Below are 18,947 nucleotides of genomic sequence, written 5' to 3'. Positions count from 1 at the left end.
CACACAGCCCAGTGAAGGTTTTTCACACAGCCCAGTGAAGGTTTTTCACACAGCCCAGTGAAGGTTTTTCACACAGCCCAGTGAAGGTTTTTCACACAGCCCAGTGAAGGTTTTTCACACAGCCCAGTGAAGGTTCTTCACACAGCCCAGTGAAGAGTTTCGCTGCTGCTTTGTTCTGCATATACAGTACAGTACATTTGTCTCTGCCACAAGTCACAAAAACAGCTCCTCTGTGAGAACACCTGTAATGGTGCGATGCGGCAGACAGGTCCATCTTTACCAGTGTCTTACCAGTGTGTCTTACCAGTCTTACCAGCGTCTTACCAGTGTCTTACCCATGTCTTACCAGCGTCTTACCAGTGTCTTACCAGTCTTACCAGCGTCTTACCAGTGTCTTACCAGTCTTACCAGCGTCTTACCAGTGTCTTACCAGTGTCTTACTAGTGTCTTACCAGTGTCTTACTAGTGTCTTACCAGTGTCTTACCAGTGTCTTACCAGTGTCTTACTATTGTCTTACCAGTGTCTTACTAGTGTCTTACCAGTGTCTTACCAGTGTCTTACTAGTGTCTTACTATTGTCTTACCCGTGTCTTACCAGTGTCTTACCAGTGTCTTACCAGTGTCTTACTATTGTCTTACCGTGTCTTACCAGTGTCTTACTATTGTCTTACCCATGTCTTACCAGCGTCTTACCAGTCTTACCAGTGTGTCTTACCAGTCTTACCAGTGTCTTACCAGTGTCTTACCAGTGTCTTACCAGTCTTACCAGTGTCTTACTAGTGTCTTACCAGTGTCTTACCAGTGTCTTACCAGTGTCTTACTAGTGTCTTACCAGTGTCTTACTAGTGTCTTACCAGTGTCTTACCAGTGTCTTACCAGTCTTACCAGTGTCTTACCAGTGTCTTACCAGTGTCTTACTAGTGTCTTACCCATGTATTACCAGTGTCTTTCCAGTCTTACTAGTGTCTTACCAGTGGCTTACTAGTGTCTTACCAGTGTCTTACCAGTCTTACCAGTGTCTTACCAGTGTCTTACCCATGTCTTACCAGTCTTACCAGTGTCTTACCAGTCTTACCAGTGTCTTACCCATGTCTTACCAGTGTCTTACCAGTCTTACCAGTGTCTTACCAGTGTCTTACCAGAGTATTACCAGTGTCTTACCAGTGTCTTACCCATGTCTTACCCATGTATTACCCATGTCTTACCAGTCTTACCAGCGTCTTGTCTTTCCAGCATCTTACCAGCGTCTTAACAGCATCTTACTGGTAGTGTCTTACCCTTGTCTTACCCGTGTCTTACCCTTGTCTTACCAGTGTCTTACCAGTGTCTTACCCGTGTCTTACCCGTGTCTTACCCGTGTCTTACCAGTCTTACCAGCGTCTTACCAGCGTCTTACTAGTGTCTTACTAGTGTCTTACCAGTGTCTTACCAGTGTCTTACCAGTGTCTTACCAGTGTCTTACCAGTCTTACCAGTGTCTTACCAGTGTCTTACTAGTGTCTTACTAGTGTCTTACCAGTGTCTTACCAGTGTCTTACTAGTGTCTTACCAGTGTCTTACTAGTGTCTTACCAGTGTCTTACCAGTGTCTTACCAGTGTCTTACCCATGTCTTACTAGTGTCTTACCCGTGTCTTACCCTTGTCTTACCCGTGTCTTACCCTTGTCTTACCAGTGTCTTACCAGTGTCTTACCAGTGTCTTACCCGTGTCTTACCAGTGTCTTACCAGTGTCTTACCAGTCTTACCAGCGTCTTACCAGCGTCTTACTAGTGTCTTACTAGTGTCTTACCAGTGTCTTACCAGTGTCTTACCAGTGTCTTACCAGTGTCTTACCAGTCTTACCAGTGTCTTACCAGTGTCTTACTAGTGTCTTACTAGTGTCTTACCAGTGTCTTACCAGTGTCTTACTAGTGTCTTACCAGTGTCTTACTAGTGTCTTACCAGTGTCTTACCAGTGTCTTACCAGTGTCTTACCCATGTCTTACTAGTGTCTTACTAGTGTCTTACCCGTGTCTTACCAGTGTCTTACCAGTGTCTTACCAGTGTCTTACCAGTGTCTTACCCGTGTCTTATGTTGTGGAAACTAGTAGTGTTTAGAGGGATGTTTGGCCGTAAGGTCAAGTTGGCTCATCTGAGGAGAACTAGAGAGAACGGCAGAACAGGTCAGAGTGTCCTAGCCAGGAATGTCCCATTTCACAGTATGTCTCAAAAGTAAGATTAATATCTACAAGAGTAAGTTCCAAGAAAACCATTAGCCTTATGTGATGCACACACTGAGATCTGCATATAAAAGGCGATGAGCCAGTTGGGCTGGGGGGCTGGATATAAAGGTGTTGAGCCCAGTTGGGCTGGGGGGCTGGATATAAAGGTGTTGAGCCAGTTGGGTTGGGGGGCTGGATATAAAGGTGTTGAGCCAGTTGGGTTGGGGGGCCGGATATAAAGGTGTTGAGACAGTTGGGCTGGGGGGCTGGATATAAAGGTGTTGAGCTCAGTGGGGCTGGGGGGCTGGATATAAAGGTGTTGAGTCCAGTGGGGCTGGGGGGCTGGATATAAAGGTGTTGAGCCCAGTTGGGCTGGGGGGCTGGATATAAAGGTGTTGAGCCCAGTTGGGCTGGGGGCTGTACATGAGAACATTGTGAAGCTGTATTGAGTGTGTTACAGTAATAAATACCCGTAAAGGCTGAACGACTTGGGTCTCCTGTGAAGTTTTGTACTATAAGAAATTACCAAAACTTACCAGTGTCTTACCAGTGTGTCTTACCAGTGTGTCTTACCAGTGTCTTACCAGTGTCTTACTGGTGTCTTACCAGTGTCTTACCAGTGTGTCTTACCAGTGTGTCTTACCAGTGTCTTACCAGTGTCTTACTGGTGTCTTACCAGTGTCTTACCAGTGTGTCTTACCAGTGTCTTACCAGTGTCTTACCAGTGTGTCTTACCAGTGTCTTACCAGTGTCTTACCAGTGTCTTACTAGTGTCTTACCAGTGTGTCTTACCAGTGTGTCTAACCAGTGTCTTACCAGTGTGTCTTACCAGTCTGTCTTACCAGGGTGTAACCAGTGTCTTACTAGTGTCTTACCAGTGTGTCTTACCAGTGTCTTACCAGTGTCTTACCAGTGTGTCTTACCAGTGTGTCTTACCAGTGTCTTACCAGTGTCTTACCAGTGTCTTACCAGTGTGTCTAACCCAACAAAGAAAAGAGAAACGAAAAAGAGAAAATGATTTTAAAAAAGAGGCAAGGGACTTCATGGTCAAGTATGTTTTAAAAAGGTCAAGAGCAAAGTGAGTTTTATCTTTTGTTATAAATGTTAAGATCCAGTTACTAGGATAGGGCCGTATAACGGTTTAACACAATGCTTCTTCTCTGACAGAAACTGTCGAGTCTGAAGACGAAGCTAACGTTAGCTACATTGAAGGAGCAGCAGTGACCCAGCCTGCTGAAGAGAGACGGGCATGCGAGGGTGAGGAGAGACAGACAGCAGAGGGACCCAGCCTGCTGATGAGAGACGGGCATGCGAGGGAGAGGAGAGACAGACAGCAGAGAGACCCAGCCTGCTGATGAGAGACGGGCATGCGAGGGAGAGGAGAGACAGACAGCAGAGAGACCCAGCCTGCTGAAGAGAGACAAGCATGCGAGGGAGAGGAGAGACAGACAGCAGAGACCCAGCCTGCTGAAGAGAGACAAGCATGCGAGGGAGAGGAGAGACAGACAGCAGAGAGACCCAGCCTGCTGAAGAGAGACGGGCATGCGAGGGAGAGGAGAGACAGACAGCAGAGACCCAGCCTGCTGATGAGAGACGGGCATGCGAGGGAGAGGAGAGACAGACAGCAGAGACCCAGCCTGCTGATGAGAGACGGGCATGCGAGGGAGAGGAGAGACAGACAGCAGAGACCCAGCCTGCGAAAAAAGCTTTCTGCGCCGGAGATGAGAGAGAGAGAGGGATACAGGCGGTTGTGGATGTGAGCAGGGCAGATGAGAATATCGGAGATGAAAAACAGAGAGGGGACACTCGGGTGATCCAGCCGGCAGGAGAGGCCAGCGTGGGAGAGGGTCCAGTGGATGATGTGCGCACAAGCAAAATAGCAGAGTCTAATTTCAGTGATCCTGGGTTATGGCCGGATAAAATGCCTGATTCTGACAGGGTGAACACAGTACGTATCTTGGCCAGGAGAGCCCTTTTAACAGAGATTGTGAAAGAAATGCCAAAAGATGCAGAGAGCAGGGCATTCCCAAATTACCCGACTTATTCTAAACCCCCTAATGGTGGTGAAAAGACAGAGTGGGACTGGGTAGGATGTAGCAGTTCCAAAAAGGCTTTCTTTTGCTTACATGGAGGCTGTTTTCTTTTGAACAAGAGGCAAAGTCCTGCAGTTCACCGAATTCCAGAAATGGGATGAAAATTTCCAATATCAAATGGCGAAAGCTTTACGAAAAGTTTCCAGTGCGTGAGAGAAACATAAACATAAATACTGTTATTGGAAATGGAAGAACCTGCAGCATTCTGTCCTACATTCGTCTGGAATTGACAGCCAACAGCAAAAAGTAACGGAGTCAGAAATCGAAAAAAACAAAGCACTAGAGACTGTTAAATGGTAAATGGACTGCACTTATATAGCGCTTTTCCACCTTAGCGGCACTCAAAGCGCTTTACAATGGCCTCTCATTCACCCATTCACACACACATTCACACACCAATGGCGGTAGCTGCCATGCAAGGTGCTAACCTGCTCATTGGGAGCAATTTGGGGTTAGGTGTCTTGCTCAAGGACACTTCGACATGTGGACAGTCAGAGCTGGGATTCGAACCGCTGACCCTTCGATCATTGAACGACCTGCTCTACCACCTGAGCTACAGCCGCCCCTTCCAACGCTGTTGGATGTTACGCTGTATTTAGTCTCCGATTATACAACGGTTAGTTCTGGTTCTTGATTCTGATTGGCTGGAAGCCGTGTTAAAATACTTTGTAACACACACCTGGGACCGCATATCATTCCATTTTCAGTATTAATGCGGCTCCCATTTGATCCAATGCATTGTAGTTGTTGTTGTTGTTGCTTGGCAACCCTTTTGTTAGGGGAACTATTTTGCTCGGCGGAATTGAGGGAATGATGCTTCGTTTTGAATAAATGTTAATATTTTACATTGCTGTGTGTTTATTTTACACTAATAGATGTAGTAACCGTTGTATAAAAGCAATAAACCACGAGAGGCTGTGTGTTATAGTGATTTTATAACAGCTAGGGGGGTCCCTAGCCCCCTAGCTGTTATAAAATCACTATAACACACGGCCTCTCGTGGTTTATTGCTTAATTCAGGGGTAACACGAACAGACTCAATGAGCCAGATAATGGGCATTTTTGGGCATAATTGGCAAAGTAGTGCAGTGTATTTCAAATGCATAATCTTCGTGTGGAACAGAACTTCAAGGAGGCCAAAACCGTTGAATCAACCATTTATTGAGCATGCCTAACACAGGGGCCAGAACTTCAGCAATACTGGCGTTCTCATGGAGGCGCCGAGCTTTTAACCTGGCTTTCAGGCCAGGAATCACATGACCAATACATTTGCATACAAGGAATGTTCATTTAACACAGATATGGTCACAAACGGTCAACTAGTCTTCTTGAATGGTCTTTGCATCAGCTGAGCTCTGCCTCCTGGACCCTAGGAGCTTCCTGTGTCCTCCTAGGGTTACAACTGTAGGATACTTTTAGAGGCGACCATTTGCTTTAGACCAAGGATCATGCTGACTCAGGGACTTCTGTTTTCACTCACATGTTAAACTCTAAATTAACACAGTTCCAGCTATAAGTGAAGTTTATTCATTATTCTTATAAAATGATTACTACACGAGAGTAATACAGATATGTGATTAATGTAATACAGTATAACACAGTATAAAAATATACTACAGTAGGCTGCGATAACATCCTAGATGATCATTTAAAATATATCAGAGCACCAGCAACAAGGAAGGAAAGTTCAAGCCCATTACCTTTCGTCCGACAGCCAAAATGAATGTATTGATCTCTGTGCACAGCGTGTCCTGAATTCAGTTTTGAGTGAAAGGCGAGAGGCAGCGTACTTCTCCGTAATGTGTGATGCAACCCCAGATGTCTCAAACATGGAGAAACATGTACCAGATATATATATATAGATGTACGAGATATGCACATGAACCTGCCTCTGCTGGTGGGTGGGAAATACAGGAACGCCTCTTACAATTTAAAGACTTAAAAAAAAAAAATGGAGAAGAAATAGCAGAAATGGTTGAGGAAACATTGAGGGGAAATGGAATAGAGAGCCTATAGCCGAACGCAGAGGTCAATGTTAGGATAACGGTGCTAACATGGCAGGAAAGGTTGAAGTCGCACTGAAACGGACGTTTGAGATCATCTAACTTCCAAACAAGCTATGAGGGTGGGACATATGTTTAGAGGTATTTGATTGGAACATTGACAAGTGGACGGGAACTTTAGACAGATTTGATAGAAGGACAGCGTTGATTGACGGGTGGATGTCGTGAGATTATTGGCCTAAAATCGAAGGTACCTGTTGTCGTCATTGCACGTGACCTACCGTTTTCCAGGAAGTAAGAAATTATATACTTTGATATAAGATTACAACAAAAGTAGAATTTTGTAATTTTTTTGGCATACATCGTTGAATAGGTGAACACTATGACTAATTATGTGAACCAAAATGGGAAATAATGCTTTTTTCATTTCAGTGCGACTTTAAACTTAGTCCATGCAGCCCAGGCCTGCCCAGAAATACACACATTATTTGGCTACATCAATCAGCTATACAAGCTATTCAGTTGGAGCTCTCACCGATGGGGGAGGTTACAGGAGATTTGGGGCTGTTCTCTGCACCGCTCGTCTGACACAAGATGGAGTGCGCGCATAAAGGTAGCGCGCCCAGTGGCAAAGCATTGATTTGCCTGATGTGATCTGTGCCTTAGACACTCTTGCTACCACAGATAACCTCACCAGGGAAGACAGATCTGAGGCGCAGGTTTTCAAAAACCTACTTTCAGTCTTTTAATGCAGTTGTGCTCCTCACGTTTTGGGCAAAGGTATTACAGTAGAAGATAGAAACCTCATCCTCCAGTCCTCATCCATTCCCCTTGATGTGCAGGCAGCAGATATAAAAGCACTGGAGGAAGAGATGACCCACTTGCGTGGATCATGGGGCAGTTTTCTGACAGAGGCAACTGCTGCCAGGGCCATGGGCATCGAACCCAAGTTCAAAATGAGACAGAGGAAGAGGAAGTGCTTTTTTGATGAGTCAGATTCAGAGCATGATGCGATAGAGGAAAGCCCAGCAACTATATTCAGAAGTAAAGTGTTTAATGTTGCTATGGACAGCATTGTTTCCCAGTTAGGTGTACGCTTCACACCAGTTAAATGGTAAATGGACGGCACTTATATAGCGCTTTTCCACCTTAGCGGCACTCAAAGAGCTTTACAATGGCCTCTCATTCACCCATACGGCGGTAGCTGCCATGCAAGGCGCTAACCTGCTCATCAATTTGGGGTTAGGTGTCTTGCTCAAGGACACTTCGACATGTGGACAGTCGGAGCTGGGATTCGAACCACTGACCCTTCGATCATTGAACGACCCGCTCTACCAACTGAGCTACAGCGGAGTAGCAAAGGGAAAAATCATGTTTAGCCCTATTTTAAGGATAATGTTAGTTTTTGACAACCTGGACCTTATTTACGGCATATTATAAGACGTTTGACTCACCGAGATAACTTTGGTGTAATTCGGAGGCATGTAGAAGAAATTTAAAATCCAGCGCGAGCCAGTATATCCATGTAATGGCGGCGGACGGGGCATTGAGGATCCAGCTTCTAAAAATCTATTTTCTGCCGCGAAACGGTTGTTTTCATCAATCTGTCTTCATGAATCGCTAGTTGTGCTTCCATAGAGCGAGGGCTTGTTGTGGTTTTCACATGTCTCTGTAATATGATCTTTACAAACGTCTTTAGAAACGAAATACAGCTTCCCCACTTGCTCCAGCACACATGCACACAGCACGCAGACTGGCTATTCTCCGTCTGTAGGCTACACTCACGGCTCACATTCTCTACACTACGATCGGCTTGTTGGTGCCTGGAATATTGTGTGCAATATGCCTGAATATTTGTCAGATTTTAAGGATATAGTAGTGTAGCCTACAGACTCACCTCGGTGAGTTTGTCTTTGAAATCGAGAGTTTAACATGTTTTTGAATAATTTTTCACGGTGCCCACCCACATCCATTGTATGACCAAAACTGTGGTAGAGCAATTATCAGACTCTCAAAAGTGCTAGTTTTGTCAACGTTTTGATCTGAACCATTGTATATGATCATAAGTAACCTTAAAACAGGGCTAAACATGCATTTTCCCTTTACTACTCCTTTAAGTTAGCCTACACAAAATACAATTTCAAATACTTTAACAAAATCCCCACGTATGATAAATGATTTATAAAGACACAGAGAACACAAATACTGTAAAAAGAAAAAGAGAAAGAAGTTATTATAAACATCATAAAGATATGAAGAAAAGGGGGGGCGTCCATATTGTCTACCTGATCCAGAACTGGTTGCCAAATGGACTAAAAAACAATCTACCTGTCGCTTAATGGTCCAATTGTCTCTCCCTGCTGCAGAGGCGTCTCAAGCCTATCAGAAGGTCATCTGTGTCCTTCACTCTGGCACCTTCTGATTACTCCTCCCTCTTTCTTTCTCACTCTCTTTCTCTCTCTCCATCCCTTCCTGATGCAGTCCGATCATCTCTCCCACTGACACTCTTTCCCCTCCCCCTTTCTCTCCATCATTCTCTCCATCCCTGCATTCCACACCTGCTCTAATGATCTCCACATCTCTCTCTCTCTCTTTCTCTCTCTCTATCCACCCATCCTACAGTGATATGCCACAATCATGTTGACACACACACACACACGCACACACACACACACACACACACACACACACACACACACACACACACACACACACACACAACAGGCGCCTGGAGCAGCACTCACCCAGGAATGATGGAGAAGAGGAAGAGGAGAGGACAAGAGCAAGGGGAGAGAAAAGACGGAGGGGGGGTATAGCCTATAGCCTTTATGGCATCTCTGAGTCCAACGACCACATTAGCATCCAGGCATTGTTCCGGCTAACTGGGGATTATTCCCTCGCTCACACATAGACGGGCTTCCATTAGGGAGTTAATTAGGAGAGAGACAGCCGGTGGTCCGGGGGGGGGTCAGCGGATTGGCGAGGGACGGGCGAGCGAGAGGACGAGGCCGCCGTCGCTAATAATAATTTGTTGTTTGTCGCCCGTCGAAACGAAGGTTAAATACGAGACGGTTATCAGGGAGAGGAGGGGTTAAGCCTCGCCGTCGCCGCCGGCTACGCTCCTGTGAATGAAGCAACGTTCAGACGTATTGCCGGCGACACTTGCAGGCAGCAATCAGCACCTTGTTTATTTTGAGGAGAGAGAGGAGGGGTGAGAGAGAGAGAGAGGAGGGGAGAGAGAGAGAGAGAGAGAGAGAGATGAGCCTCCTCCAGGGCAGCTTCCCAGCTGTCCATCCTCAGCTTGTTTAAAGTGAACTCGTGGGGAAGCAAGCAGCGCGGTAGTGAATAAGTTTGAGGTTATGGTGTTGTACCAAAAAACCACTTCAGCCTCACTCTCATGTTAAACTCTCTGCACACACACACACACACACACACACACAACACTAATCCATTCTATATCACACAGAGTTGTGAATGTCTGCTGCTAACTTCCTGTGAGGTAACGTTCGTCTTCCCCTCCGCCTGTGGAAGGTGGCTGACCCAGCAAAAGGCCTCCCTCATATTGTACATTCGCAGATTCTAAACTCGACCCTTGCCCTATGGCTGACTCTGAAACAGTGTCCTCTCATGAAGTGGACATGTTGCTAGTAGGGGAAGCTGAACTGACCCTGGAAGAAGGGCCTTTCTATGCGGAGTTTGCATGTTCTCCCCGTGTTCCACCAGAAGAACCCAATTACGAAAAACATGCAGGAGAACAGATGCTCTTCAGTACGGTCCCTGATCTGGACCTGGACTGAGCACCTGGACTTGGTCCCAAGGCTGCCCACTGCTCCTGGCTGCCCCTGGAGGACACTGACCAGGCTGCCCACTGCTCCTGACTGCCCCTGGAGGACACTGACCAGGCTGCCCTCTGCTCCTGACTGCCCCCTGGAGGAGGACACTGACCAGGCTGCCCACTGCTCCTGACTGCCCCCTGGAGGAGGACACTGACCAGGCTGCCCACTGCTCCTGACTGCCCCTGGAGGAGGACGGCCCACTGCTCCTGACTGCCCCTGGAGGAGGACACTGACCAGGCTGCCCACTGCTCCTGGCTGCCCTGGAGGACACTGACCAGGCTGCCCACTGCTCCTGGCTGCCCTGGAGGACACTGACCACGCTGTCCACTGCCCCTGACTGCCCCTGGAGGAGGACACTGACCAGGCTACCCACTGCTCCTCGCTGCTCCTGGAGGAGGACACTGACCAGGCCCCCCACTGCCCCTGGCTGCCCCTGGAGGAGGACATCTTGGATGGGATAAATGCAGAGGGACATTCCCCTGGATACCACTGAAGATGTGTGTGCTGTGTTGCTCCTCACTCATGTGTCTCTCACATGCTGTCGCCAATAAAGACCCTCGAGCTCCAGAAGTTATTATTACTTGAGCTTTAATACATGTTCAGGATGGTTTAATTTGAACGTGTCGGTTCCAAGTCACTCTCCTCGCCACCCGGTAAGACTGGGCCAATCAATCAATCAATCAATCAATCAATCAATCAATCAATCAATCAATCAATCAATCAATCAATCAATCAATCAATCAATCAATCAATCAATCAATCAAAGCTTTATTTGTATAGCACATTTCATACCCAGAGGCAACACAATGCGCTTTACAGAGAACAAGGGAGGTGGGCATACGACCCACTCTCTACATATTCCAGAGGGAAGCAAAAAAACAGTAATCACCCGGGGGCCAGATAAGTGAGCTGTAAACATTCTTCCCTGACCCCTCTCAACAAGGCGATGGAGCAAGCTCCAGGAGTATGTTTGTCTACCGGCTAAGAACATTTATAAGGCAATACATTGCATTGAATTACATTTCAGAGTGAGAGAGGCTAAAAGCATCATAGGAGAGAGAATATTCTACGGACATGCTACGACATCCACAGCAGACACAGGGGTATCTATCGAACTTCGGGAGGTCTGCTGGTGACAGTGGGGCATCCACTGGACCTGGTTAGAAGATAGGAGGGAGAGAGAGAGGCACTAGGGAGAGGGAAGGCAGAGGGAAATCACCGTGACATTAAATGACCTCAAGTGCTAGGGTGCCCTCTACGCCGCCTCCCCAAATGATGTAATACCTCGGTTTCCCCTCGTTTACAAGGCAGCCGACTGCCACCAACGTGAGGTGAATACGTAGCCTACCAGGAGTTAAATAAATAAATCAAAACAATAATCGTAGTCAGCAGTATGTCAGAGGTAGAGTAAAGCTGTTTAATAACCTGTGAAATTGTCTTATTTACTGTCCCCAAAAGGGACGGGTGAGGGCACAAATACACTAACACACACGCGCGCACACACACACACACACACACACACACACACACACACACACGCAAGAGCTGACATGCTGTATGCAGACACACCTTCTCTTTTTCTCTGTTCACTCTCTCTCACCCTCATAAACACACACATGCACATAGAGGTTTCTGCATACTTGTGTGTGTATGCACACGTGTGTGTGTGTGTGTGTGTGTGTGTGTGTGTGTGTGTGTGTGTGTGTGTGTGTGTGTGATAAAACAGTCGTGCTGTTTGCAGGCTCATCAGCTGACTGGGGTGTGTATAACATTTCACTCCGTCTCTGGAAATATCAAACAAGCACATTTCCTGCTCATGGTTTTACCATTGATGAATAATACATCTATAGTACCTCCAGCTCTTCTCTCTGCATGCCTCCTATGCTGACACAGGATACACACACACACACACACACACACACACACACCACAAACCATGTAGGCTGGCTACAGACCACTTACATCAAGGATCGCAAAGGAAATCATCTTTAGTTTTGTCAATAAACAAAAAAACAGCAGTTCCAATGTTTAATGAACGAAAGACAAGCGGCAAACTTTTCGGGTTGTAAAGTCATTGATGAGGTCATTGAAGTTAGTTTTCTCTGCCAGTTCACGCTCTATGGAGAGTATTTCCAGGCCGTTTACTGAAGGCGCGCTCGCCTCCAGCCACAGTCACTGGCAGAGTTAGGGAAATGCGCAATAAGACGCACAGGTGTTAGGGTTCGGGCCGGGCCCGCCCCGGCTCACCCCCTGCTCCCAGTCTGGACCCTCGTCCCTGCCCCGGACCCCTGGTTCACCCCCTCGCTCCCGGTCCAGACCCTCGCCCCTGCCCCGGACCCCTGGGTCGTTCTGCTCACCCCCTGCTCCCAGTCCAGACCCTCGCCCCTGCCCCGGACCCCTGGGTCGTTCTGCTCACCCCCTGCTCCCGGTCCAGACCCTCGCCCCTGCCCCGGACCCCTGGTTCACCCTGCTCCCCCCCTGCTCCCAGTCCAGACCCTCGCCCCTGCCCCGGACCCCTGGTTCGCCCTGCTCCCCCCCTGCTCCCAGTCCAGACCCTCGCCCCTGCCCCGGACCCCTGGTTCGCCCTGCTCACCCCCTGTTCTCAGCCTGGATTCCTCACCCTGAGCCCCTGGACCCTCCTGGACCCTGAGCACCTCCCCTCCCAGTGACTGCCCCTGCACTACCCCCAGAGACTATTGTACACTTTGTCCACATTGTCACTAGGTTTTGTTCTGCCTCGTTGTATGTTTGATCTTGTGTTCGTTGTCTTGTCTGTTGTCTTGTCTTCTATGTTGGTTTGTGTCCTCCCAGCTCTAGACACCTGTCCCCTCACTAGTCTCACGTCACTCCAGTCCCTCCTCTCCTGGCCCTCTAGTTCCCCCCTCTGGTTTCCTGCCCTGTCCCTTTCCCTGTCCCAGCCTTGTTCCCTGTTCCCTTCCCTTGTGTCCTAGTTCCCTCTGTCCTTGTGTTGGTGTCTTGTTGGAATCCCTCCATGTCCTTGTCTGGGTGATTGGCTGCACCTGTGACTCGTTATGTCTTGTTGCACACCTGTACGTTGTTCCTTGCTTGTTCTCCCAGAGTATATACGCCCTCCTGTTTCCTTTGTTCTCTGTCGGTTCATTGTCAATGTTAGTGCGTGTTTCCCCTGCGTTTCCTCCCGGTGTTGTTTTGGATATTAAAACCTATATTTTGAACCTGAGCTGCTTGCCTGCTGTCTGCTTTTGGGTCCTGCCTCCACCAGCCTCAAACCCTAACAACAGCTTTCCAAATATACTCTGTAGCTCCGAGACCGTCTTCAAATGTCGCACTGTAGATAGTACAATCTCACACTGGGCCCTCAATCTCACACTGGGGCCCTCAGGACCACCTGAACTCCACCTGGACCCCCTGTTGGAATGGCAGTCCTAATAAGTCATGTTGTTCAATGCAAAGTCAAAATAAATGTATTTACATGGTGGATTTAATCTTCAAGTGACTGTGAGAGGTCATTCTTGTATTTCGCGGACAGCTTTCTGCATGACGCACTGATATCGTCTTTGGACATGTTTCTATGTCCATGAAACACGAACTCCTCACAAATCTGCTTAAAAACGAATAAAAATACTTTGAGAAATATCAAACATCAATACACCACCCATCGCCTGAATCTCTACAGTTTCATGGGTTGAGGATGAGATAGGACGCTGTGTGCAGAGGCGGAAATGTATTTATTTTCGGCGAATAACATTTACTTTGCCTGAGAGAGAGTGGCTCCTGGTAGGGGGGGGTAGTTCCCCCTGTCCTAATTACTGCCAATGGCTAAATCCTATCTATTTGCATCGATCCCCTTTGAGCTGGCATGCAGATGAGTTTAATGAGTTTGCTAATTGCGATGGAGCGGCGTGTGGCGCCTGCTCAGTCCGCAGTGTGTGTGTGTGCGTGGGCGGATGTGTGTGCGTGTGCGTGGGGGGATGTGTGGAAGTGTGTGTGTGTATGTGTGTGTGTGTGTGAGTGTGTGTGGACGCGTGTCTAGTCCAGGGGCCACAGGGACACAAACCAAATGACATTTAACCAGATGTCGTCAGACAGGCCATGGACGGAATCTCAATTTCACTGCCTAAGCTGCGTCTCATGTTGACGCTGTGTCCAGCGATCTCCCGGGCGCGGTCTCACACTGGGCCCCTCAGGACCACCTGACCTCCCTCACACCGGGGCCCTCAGGACCACCTGACCTCCCTCAGGACCACCTGACCTCCCTCACACCGGGGCCCTCAGGACCACCTGACCTCCCTCACACTGACCCCTCAGGACCACCTGACCTCCCTCACACTGGGGCCCTCAGGACCACCTGACCTCCCTCACACTGGCCCCTCAGGACCACCTGACCTCCCTCACACTGGGGCCCTCAGGACCACCTGACCAGTGTTAATTTTGACAGCAAATTATGATTTTGTTTTAGTCATAGTCTTTTGACTAAAATGCCATTTAGTTTTAGTCATATTTTAGTCATCTGACTTGTTTTAGTTTTAGTCTAGTTTTAGTTGACTAAATATCATTACGATTTTAGTCGACGAAATCTACCATAGATTTAGACAACTCAAATTTAACAGGCTTAGTTCAATCAATCAATCAAGTTGGATTTATATAGCGCCCTTCATGAAACCAAGAGCGCTTTACAGAGTCCAGTATTCATTCAGACACAGTCATACCGGCGGTGGTAAGCTACATCTGTAGCCCCAGCTGCCCTGGGGCAGACTGACAGAAGCGTGGCTGCTTCTGTCAGACAGTTTCAAAATGAAGCATTCCTCTCCCCCAGTCTGATGCTAACTGTGTTTGTGCCTGATATAGCAAGCTATAACATTATCCTGTCAGCACTAGTTGGCTAGTCAGGCTAGCTAACATCAGGCACAGGCTAGCTAACGTCACACCGGAGGAGAGGGGCTATGGCGGCGCCAGGTAGCTAACTGTTCGTGTCTTATCCATCTAGCTACAGTATAACATTAGACAGCAGCAGTAGTTGCTTAGCTAGCTTACCCAGACTAGCTAACGCTAGATACCCCCGCCAGCCGCCACAAGCATAGCCCCACTTGTTGCTAGCTAACCTGTGCCTAACATTAGCTAGCCACTAACGTTACCGTTGCAATGATCAGACACTTCAGTTCTCCCCCGCCACAAACCTACGTGAAACACTGGTTTCTTTTAGCTTGTATTGTATTTGAAGTACAGTATTTCAGAAACACACCAGCTTGGTTTTAGCTAATACAGTAACGTTAGCCGGGGGTGGGGGGGTGCTTACCTTCTCGTGAATTTCGGGATGACTTCTCCAAATGTCGCTTTAAGTTCGTTGTATTTTTGCCAGTCATTTTCACCCCACACGGTTTACAAATGGTTTTGTTTTCCTTTGCATCAAATATGAAGTTTATCCAGATGTCTGCTCTCCTCTTTCTCCCGGTGTGTGCGAACGTTGACAAAGACATTTCTGAACTGTGGTAATTTACTGAACAGTTCAGGCGCAGCAGTCGTATGCTGTTAGTTGACTTCCCGCCGGCCGGTGTAGCAACGGTACTATTCAAATGTAGGCTAAATACACACAGGCTACCTGTAGGTTGCATCCAACTCGTTCTATTAATACATCCATGATCCAACTGCGCACATCCCGAACCTCGACATTCTGATTTGAACTTTTCCCATACGTCCCTCCATAACCATTTTAGTCTAGTTTTTATTTGTTGACGAAAATGTGAATAGATATAGTCATAGTTTTTGTCATCATACATTCATTTTTATTTAGTTATCGTCTCGTGACGATAACCCAAAAAATGTCGTTGACGAATAGTTTTCGTCATAGTTCTCGTCAACGAAATTAACACTGCACCTGACCTCCCTCACACCGGGGCCCCATGACCACCTGACCTCCCTCACATGGGGCCCTCAGGACCACCTGACCTCCCTCACATGAGGCCCTCAGGACCACCTGACCTCCCTCACACTGGGGCCCTCAGGACCACCTGACCTCCCTCACATGGGGCCCTCAGGACCACCTGACCTCCCTCACACCGGGGCCCTCAGGACCACCTGACCTCCCTCACACCGGCCCCTCAGGACCACCTGACCTCCCTCACATGGGCCCCTCAGGACCACCTGACCTCCCTCAGGACCACCTGACCTCCCTCACATGGGGCCCTCAGGACCACCTGACCTCCCTCACATGAGGCCCTCAGGACCACCTGACCTCCCTCACACTGACCCTCAATCTCACACGGGGCCCTCAGGACCACCTGAACTCCGCCTGGACCCCCTGTTGGAATCGCAGTCCTAATAAATTATATTGTTCGTAATTATATATCTCGAACGTAAGATGAATTTATGCATGAGCATAAGCGCCCCTTTCTCCACCCCCCTGCCCTAATTACTGCCAACGGCTAAATCCAAGATCGTTGGCAGCTCTGCATAAAAGCGTCTGCTGCTAAGTGACTGTAATCTAATCTAATCTAATCTTCTCCTCTTAAATGTGTAGCTCCGGTTCTCATGGTGACAACTGCTGCTCTCTCTCTCTCTCCCCTGTCGTGAGCAGACTCCCTCAGACGGACGTGATGTCAGCAGACAGACAGACGTGATGTCAGCAGACAGACAGACAGACAGGCGGACAGACAGACAGGCAGACCAGGCTCCGCCCAGAGGGTTAGGAGGGGGTGGGGGGAGGGGGGGGGGCGGGGGGGGGGGTAGTAGAGAAGGAAACGATAATGTGTCTACTGAATGAAGGACTGGAGGAATACAAGTGGATGCCTTGGCAGAGGAGAGGGTGGGGGAGGAGAGGAGGGAGGAGGAGGAGAGGAGGGAGTAGGAAGAGAGGAGGGAGTAGGAGGAGAGGGTGGGGGAGGAGAGGAGGGAGGAGGAGGAGAGGGTGGGGGAGGAGAGGAGGGAGGAGGAGGAGAGGAGGGAGTAGGAAGAGAGGGCGGGGGGGTGGAGCAGAAGAGAGGATAGTCGGAGAAGAGGAGAGGAGAAGAAGAGGGAGAGGAGAGGAGGAGGGGAAGAGAGGGGAGCGCGGAGGCGGAGGCTGCTTGGCTTCGGGGGGAAGCTCACAGTGAGACTGCTGCTGTGTCTTAAAAGATCATCTCCTGCTTGTCAGAGAGAACAAGATGGCTGTTCCTCTCTGCTGCGCTCACCTGGCCTGTCTGTCTCACCGGGCCTGTCTGTCTCACCTGGCCTGTCTGTCTCACCTGGCCTGTCTGTCTCACCGGGCCTGTCTGTCTCACAGGGCCTGTCTGTCTCACCTGGCCTGTCTGTCTCACCTGGCCTGTCTGTCTCACCTGGCCTGTCTGTCTCACAGGGCCTGTCTGTCTCACCTGGCCTGTCTGTCTCACCTGGCCTGTCTGTCTCACCGGGCCTGTCTGTCTCACCTGGCCTGTCTGTCTCACAGGGCCTGTCTGTCTCACCTGGCCTGTCTGTCTCACCTGGCCTGTCTGTCTCACCGGGCCTGTCTGTCTCACCTGGGCTGTCTGTCTCACCTGGCCTGTCTGTCTCACAGGGCCTGTCTGTCTCACCTGGCCTGTCTGTCTCACCTGGCCTGTCTGTCTCACCTGGCCTGTCTGTCTCACCTGGGCTGTCTGTCTCACCTGTGCTGTCTGTCTCACCGGGCCTGTCTGTCTCACCTGGCCTGTCTGTCTCACAGGGCCTGTCTGTCTCACCTGGCCTGTCTGTCTCACAGGGCCTGTCTGTCTCACAGGGCCTGTCTGTCTCACCTGGCCTGTCTGTCTCACCTGGCCTGTCTGTCTCACTGGGCCTGTCTGTCTCACAGGGCCTGTCTGTCTCACCTGGCCTGTCTGTCTCACCGGGCCTGTCTGTCTCACCTGGCCTGTCTGTCTCACAGGGGCTGCATTTAAAATCATTAGTTTTATACCCAGTGGTAGTTCAGTACACAGTTGCAAACACACACTGGTACACACAGACAGATATGCACCCATGCTGAGAGAGAGAGAGAGAGAGAGAGAGACAGAGAGAGAGAGACAGAGGAAGATGAGAGAAAGAGAGAGAGAGGAGGGGGGGGTGAGTGCTATGGAGAGCTTAGATTTTGATTAAACAGCAATTAACATGTGATGATTAGAAACATTCTGAGGGCCTATCTTGTTATGACCCAAGGACAGGATGGGAGGGATGTGCTGGGTCTTATGATAATTGACTTAATGAACAAAGTTCTCTGGCCAATGTCTGACAAAGTGGTTGAAATTAAAGTAAAATAGCGCCCCCTTATGGCCAATATACTCCCAAAATGAGAGTCTTTATTAGGACTCTTTATTAGTCACTGTTTTAGGACTACTGAATTCATATAGGTCAATCAATCAATCAATCAAAGCTTTATTTGTATAGCGCATTTCATACTCAGAGGCAACACAATGCACTTTACAGAGAACAAGGGAGGTGGATATACGACCCACTCTACATATTCCAGAGGGAAGCAAAAAAAACAGTATCACCCGGGGGCCAGATAAGTGAGCTGTAAAAATTCTTCCCTGACCCCTCTCAACAAGGCGATCGAGCAAGCTCCAGGAGTATGTTTGTCTACCGGCTAAGAACATTTATAAAGCAATACATTACATTAAATTACATTTCAGAGTAAGAGAGGCTAAAAAAGCATCATAGGAGAGAGGACATTCTACGGACATGATACGACATCCACAGCAGACACGGGGGTGTCTATCGGACTCCGGGAGGTATGCCTATCCAGCGGTGCAGTGGAGGGTATGTGCAAAGAAAACAAAATCTTCACTGTTTCTGCCATGGGAATGAGTAGAACGTTCTAGTCCAACAAAATAAGTTTGCTTTTATTAAAGCAAGT

Source organism: Borostomias antarcticus (genome assembly GCF_949987555.1).
Source record: "Borostomias antarcticus genome assembly, contig: scaffold_66, whole genome shotgun sequence".
Lineage (NCBI taxonomy): Eukaryota > Metazoa > Chordata > Actinopteri > Stomiiformes > Stomiidae > Borostomias > Borostomias antarcticus.
This window is presented reverse-complemented; position numbering follows the sequence as displayed.